Source organism: Eumetopias jubatus, unplaced genomic scaffold, assembly GCF_037043125.1.
Source record: "Eumetopias jubatus isolate StellerSeaLion01/CBP00866 unplaced genomic scaffold, mEumJub1_p1.0 scaffold_1, whole genome shotgun sequence".
Taxonomy (NCBI): domain Eukaryota; kingdom Metazoa; phylum Chordata; class Mammalia; order Carnivora; family Otariidae; genus Eumetopias; species Eumetopias jubatus.
The window spans coordinates 117,974,114-117,981,321 of NW_028274807.1; the positions used below are offsets into that span (position 1 = coordinate 117,974,114).

The window sequence follows — 7,208 nt, forward strand, 5'->3', positions numbered from 1 at the left end:
AAAAAATAAAAAAATAAAAAGAATGATGGATCTGCATATGCGAGAAACATCTAAAATCTGTATGTCAATAAAAAGACAACTTCTACCATCTTGAAAGCCAGACTCAGACCAGAAGAGAATATTTGCTGCAGATATGACTAGATGAAGGCTTCGGGTTCCTCATTTGTATCTCCTTAACCATTTAGTGACAATTTGATTTTTTCATATTTTTATTGGCCACTTGCTTTTCTTCCTCTGCAATTAACTTGTCTGGGTCCTTTGTTTTTTAATGGATTGCTGATTTTTTTTCACCACCTTTAAAAGTTCTTTATATATTAAGAATGGTTTCTGAATTTTGTCTATTCCTCCTTTAGGAGCATATATTTATTCTTTTTTTTATAAAACTATTTTGTGTACTTTAATTTCAGAACAAAATAAACCAAAAAACCCCACAATACACAGCCAAATTCCTTATCAAATATGGGAAGGGCTAGGGCTTGAGGCCCTTATATCCTGCCTCAAAGACAGGAGAAAAATAAAAACCCACTAGACATCAGCAGAGGGAACCAGGTGAGCTGGGGCCACTCTGGGCTGCTGGGGAGGAGCTATGGGGACACTACTCACGGGGCCCACGGTCTGTCGAGAGAAACCCCTAATCTACCTCTTCCATGAGAGAGGCATCCTCATCACCCTCAGGGCTGGGGTGGGGGTGGGGGAGTCTCATCAGGAACAGCAGCTCCGGGTTCCTCTGCCGTCTCTTCATCTTCGTCAATGCCCCCGCCTCTCTTGATCATGTGTTAGATGCGGTGGTCGTGAGTCTGGGGACCCTCCAGTGAGAAGCCAAAAGAAAGCAGAGCCCTTTCAAACAGCAGTCCTGCCAGGTCCTCGACAGCCTTGTCATTCCTGTCCGCCTCCGCCTTGTGCGGCGGCACTTCCACAATGGGGCGGTCAGAGTTGATCTCCAGGCGCTTGTTGGCCATCGTATAGCCCACTGTAGCATCGTCCCCAAGAGCCTGGGCCTTCGTGATCCTCTCCATGTTGGCTGTCCTGCCGTAGGTGCCGGTTAGTGACACTGTAGCTAGTCACACTGCAGTCACATTGCCGTCACAACCAGCCTGGAGATTGTCACCTTCTCAACCTTCTTATCCAAGATTTCTTTCATGAGTTTGCAGAGGTTCCCAAGCTGGGCTTTGCTCTCCTTCATTTTCTTCTCCTCCCCTTCATCCTCAGGCAGCTCCAGGCCCTCCTCGGTAAGGAGACCAGACTCTTCCCATCGGACTCCTTGAGCTGCCCGCAGTAGTCATCCACAGCCTCCGTCATACACACTACCTTGAAGCCCCACTTCGGCACTCGCTCTGCAAAAGCCGAGTTGGCAACCCACTCTTTGCTCTCACCAGTGATGTCAATAGCTGGACTTCTGGATCTCCATCATGTGGGAGACAGAGTCTGAAAGAGAAGTCCTCTCATCTCCAGACTGAGAAGTGTGATAGCGCATCAGCTCAGAAAGGCCGTGCCGAGGTGTCGGGCTCTCATGGATCCCAAGCTTTAGGTTTTTAGAGAAGGCCTTGTAGAATTTCCTGTTGTTCTCCTTGTCCTCTGCCAGCTCAGAGGCGAGCTCAAGGCATTACTTTACAGTGTTTTTGCAAATGACCTTCAAGATTTGCTCTGCTGGAGCATTTCTAGGGAGATGCTCAGGAGCAGGTCCTTGGAGTCAACCACACCACAGATGAAGTCGAGATATTCTGGTAGCAAGTCATCACAGTTGTCCATGCTGAACACATGGTGAGCACAGAGTTTAATGTTGTTCGTTTCTTGTTCTCAAAGAGGTTGAAAGGAGCCCCAGGGGGGATGAACAGCAATGCCCTGAATTCCAGCTGACCTACAGAGAAGTGCCTGACTGCCAAGTCGTCTTCCCAGTCATTGGTAATAGGAGCATATATTTATTCTGTAATAGGAGCATATATTTATTCTAATATAAGATTATTGACTTTTAATTAGTTAACATAATATATTGAATTACGTTGATGTATTTCCTAAGGTTGAATCACCTTTGCGTGTGGTCACAGGGCATTAGTCTCTGAATCCACGTGTAAAGTCAGTTTCCACCTATTTTATTTTGGATCTTTCACTACAGAGAGAGATATATTGTTTTCCTTCGTTCATACACTTTATTTTTAAGCTTTCTTTCTATACATATACATTTATTAAAATTCCTAAATGTAATCATAGATGTTTGCATCTTTTGTTTCCCTTTTTCTTTGTTCTTCCCCACCTTCCTTATTCTCATCACCCACATCATTCTTTCCCCACCCTCCCTTTTACTTCCATGCTCACATGACCATGTTAAAAATAGATTGTGCATCTTTCCATGTTTTTTCTTGAAGCTGATGTAATCTTATAAATATAGATGTGTCTATATGTATGTTTTTAGTTTGTCCTCCCAGGGATTTTTCTTTTTGGGCGGGGAGTGGGAGCAGGGATGGGATTCTTTTTGAATCTATGGGGGTTTTTTCCCATCGGTTCTGGAAATTGACATACACACACAAGTTCCAAGAAACAGACTGTCTTCCAGCAAAAACTTTAAGCATACTAGGATATAAGGCACCAAGATCCAGCAGAACAGATAGATATCAGCAAAGGACTCCAGAGACCTCAGATACTGAACATATCAGACACCAAATATAAAATAACTATGTCTAATAATTTTAAAGAAATACAAACAAGCTTGAAATATGGACAGGCAATAAGAAATCATTTTAAAATATCAGAGACTTAAGGACCATTTAAAACTTATAAGAATGAAAACTATAATGATGAAATTAAAAACTCAATGGAAGATTTCTATTTCTGACCATAGTGGTTACCAAGATGTTTTGGACCACTCTCCCACTGAAAATAACTGAAAATGCTGGCTGAACTAGAAAAAATATCTTAGAGGCATCAAAGAGGTAACAGAACAGTAAGAAATAACCAAGCCAAAACCTAAGTGCAAGTGGGAATACAGAAAAATAAGCATAATGATGAAACCAATATTTATTTATTCAAGGTACTTTCTAAATGTACTTTAACTGTGTGTGGGGACATGCCTCATAACCTCGTGTCTTGATGACCGTATGAACAAGGCCTCAACACTGAATGGCTGTCCGCTATGCTGAGGGGATACTCAACAGTGGGCTTGTCTGGACAGGGGCCAATTAGAAGGCACTTGCCTGCACATCTCAGAATGAGATCTGTCCCTCAAAAGTCTAGACCACAGACAGCCAACTCTGCAGAACCAGCACAACGATGGGTTTGCAAACCCTTAGCTCATAATATCCAAGTAAGATTGGATTGGGCTGAGGATGGGAAGGATGAGCTAGCCTGTCATTCTTCCTACCTGCCTTACCTACCACAAAGAGGGTGGGGGAGGGGGCATGACGCTCACCCTCAGTTCCAGGGGAGACGGAGGCTGCTGAACTGAGTTCAGACCTGCCTTCCTTCCTGTACTGCAGTCGCCTTGTAACTATTCCCTGCTGCAACCTCCTTTCCTGCACTGGGTCGATGCGTTAGGCCAAGTTCAATCGCATACACAGCCTATTCGGACACTCTGTTATGGCTCAGGCCTCTGATAACACCGACTGCCAGGACTCCAACCTCAGTTAGGATGCTTCTAGCTTCATGTAACTGAAAGTCCAGCCCAGAGGGGCTTAGATACAACAAAAGGGGATGTTTGGCTAAACGTCCTAGAGAGGATTCTCAGTTTCAGCACTAAAAAGTGATTCTGACTGATCTAGGAAATAACACATTTGTTGAAAGGATGTTGGGTAAGTCAAAGGCTAGGGAGAACCGCAGCAAAAATGAGGCCACAGAAGCAGTTTGGTAAAGACAGTGCGCTACATTCTGACCCTGGGATTCAAGATACTAAGTGCTACTTCTGAAACTGTTGCTCTAGGACACTGAATGTTGCTACCGTCCACCAAGCCTGCTGCTAACAAAATGAATTCTCCACGTTCATGTCGCTAGCCCGGGATTCACAGAAATCACACAGGTCGTTCAGATGGCCAAGCAGAGAAGAGAAGCCTGAGCCTCAGCTGTGAAGCTGCCTGGAACTATGAATATCCAGTCCTCAGTGCTTCTACACTCGGAGGCATCACTGTCCCCCACTGTTATGCATGTGGTGGGATATCCCCAAACATGGCAGTGTGTTGAGAAGCAGGTCCGGGCCTCACAACCATATACCATATTCACTCAGAAGGTCGGAGAGCATATGAACCCCAGAAATTCCACAAAAATCCTGAGCTTCCAGCTGACTGAGTTCTCATGTCCAGTCCCTGTGGCTATAGGAATTTCGTGAATTACCACAACCCATCACTTGGTTCCAGAGGCTGGGATTACTTTGATTGATTTAGGCCAGTTAGGGATCATCCCTGGAGCTGGGGGTGAAGATAATCTCACATAAATAACATGATTTTTTTTCCAAAATGGGTTGAGGCTTAATGGATGTTGGGGAGAAAACACTGTCCCTTCTCCAACTAGTCTCACTGGTCTTTCAGGACTTATTATTTCATACCTTCTGTAATTAATTTTTTAAAAAATGCACTGATTACCTCCCCAAATAGACAACAGGATTATGTGAACAGGGATTAGTTTTATGATGCTAGGATTCCCTCAGTGCCAAACACATGATAAGCATTCAGTAAATGATAATAAATTAAAGATTGGTTCTCCATTGCTCCATTGTTGGTGATCAATTAATCAAGACCATGAAAGTAAGGTTGAATTGAGTCAAATAATTAAATAACTAGACTTTTCACCAGTTATTTTAGTTTTTCACAGATACTCATTAAATTTTTACACAAAATGAGAGTAAAATATTTATCTTTCACATAATAGGGGCTATAGAGATTCCTTTTAAAGAGTTTTGAACTAGTGGGGAAAGAAGCATCATCTAAATCTAAGCTTTGTTCTTATTTCTCTTTAAGCCCTAAAATTGTCATAAAGGGTCTTCTTTATGAGGTAGGTATTTATTGTGTTGCCTCTGAGTTTATGTTTTTTATTAACTTATTTATCCCTTTCTTCCTCCCTACCCCAGTCTACGGGACAATTAATACAGTTGGTTGTTAGAAGAAGCATATTTCTTCAAAAGTGTGCCTTGCCCTGGTTAGTGCCAAAACAAATTCCCCTTTGGGTGAACTGATACAGTAATATACTTTATAATTATTATTCTTTTTTTTTAAGATTTTATTTATTTGAGAGAGAGAGAATGAGAGATAGAGAGCACGAGAGGGAAGAGTGTCAGAGGGAGAAGCAGACTCCCTGCTGAGCAGGGAGCCCGATGCGGGACTCGATCCCGGGACTCCAGGATCATGACCTGAGCCGAAGGCAGTCGCTTAACCAACTGAGCCACCCAGGCGCCCTATAATTATTATTCTTACTCTATTAACTATTCAGTAAATAGTGCAAGAAAGTGCTTTAGGGACCAAGCTTGTCTAACTCCCTCATCATTTGCAGATGACCACTCTAAAGAAATTGTTTTTGGAGTTTTATGAACAACCACTGGGAGCTAAATAAGCAACTGACTTACATAATTAATATAGAAATTCGTCAAAAAAACAGTTTTATGGATTGAGTGTCTATTTACATAAGGAGTTTATGGTGAATTAAAAAAAAAAAAGTGTTTCAGAGACTTCGCCTAAGTTTCCAAGGATCTGAGTAAGGAAAGCAGTTCCATGTCTCCAATGTTAAGCAACAGTAACTAAAAAGTTGGACTTGCCATCTTAACACGGATGGTGTAGTGGAGTGCCTCAAGGCCCCCATCCTTCACTCTACCTTGTACCCACTCTCTTTGCAATGTGACTTTGCACCTACTCCCCCTAGGGTGAGTCCTTCAACTCTGGGTTTGGCCAACAGAATAAGAGAGAGTGAAAGTGTGTTAGTTCCAAACCTGGGCCTCAGAAGCCTTCATGCTCAACCCCTCGATCTTGTAGTTATATAAATATTTTATTTTCATATGATTCCAAGATTTTATGGATGTTTGTTTCACAGTAATATCTGACCGATAAAACTAGCTTATTTTTACATTATTTGTATCAGTTTTTTCTGGGAATGAATTTGACTTAAGATATAAAAAATTACTCTTAAAAATCAAGACTCCAGGTTCAGAAAACCAAGACTCTACAGCTAGTTCATAGGCTTGTGGTTCATCTCCCTGCAATGGAACAAATAGAAGTTCTTAAAACTTTTTGTCCCATATGCTCTTAAAAATTGCTGGGGACCCAAAAAGCTATTTCAGGTGGTTACATCTATTGATATTTACAGTTTGGAAATTAAAACTGAGAGATTTTAAAATATTAATTAATTATAAACTACGTATAATAAACCCATTATATAGTAACATAAATGACATCCTTTTATGAAAAATAACTATATTTTCAGAACAAAAAAAGATAAGAGTGAGAAAGTAGCACTGTTTTACCTTTTTAGAAATCTCTTTAATGTCTGGCTCAATAGAAGACAACTAGATTCACATAGTTCTTTAACTTCACTTTAATTTATAGCAATATATTATTCTGATCAAAGCATATGAAAAAAAATTTGGCTTCATACAGATAGGATGTTGGAAAACGAAAGAGAATTATTTTGGGGGCTGGAAGAGTATTTTAACAGCGTTTTCAGATCATTGAAGATAGCCTTTTGTGTTACTACACCAAAACTTAACAAGCAGTAGTTTCTTGAAACTTAGTTGCAGTGTCAGGACACCTGAATGGCTCAATGTTTTAAGCGGCTGCCTTCAGCTCAGGTCATGATCCTAGGACCCTGGGATTGAGCTCCACATGGGGCTCTTTGCTCAGCGGGGAGCCTGCTTCTCCCTCTCCCTCTGACTGCCGCTTCCCTGCTTGTGCTCTCTCTCTCTCTCTCTCTCTGACAAATAAATACATAAAATCTTAAAAAAAAAAAAAAAAAACAACTTAGTTGCAGTGTGGAAACTGATACCATATTGATGAATATTTTGCACCTTGTTATCTTAAAATCCATTGGTCTACCCAGAATTTTGAACAGATCTTTTGTGCATGCATGATTTTGACCCCATGAGCTCCCTGAAAAGGTCTTGGGATCTCCAAGGAGTCTTCAGACCACACTTTGAGAACCACTGATATAAAATATCAACTAAGCTTAATCTATATTCTACTTCACAGAGCAGCCATCTCTTTGCAAACATGCCTCTTCCCATGAGACACAGATAGATAAAG

At 41.4% G+C, this 7,208-nt stretch overlaps 1 pseudogene; it reads right to left on the minus strand.

Moving 5' to 3' along the window:
• Positions 1 to 631: 631 nt before the first annotated feature.
• On the minus strand, positions 632 to 1,749 carry LOC114205569 (heat shock protein HSP 90-beta pseudogene; annotated as a pseudogene).
• Positions 1,750 to 7,208: the final 5,459 nt, after the last annotated feature.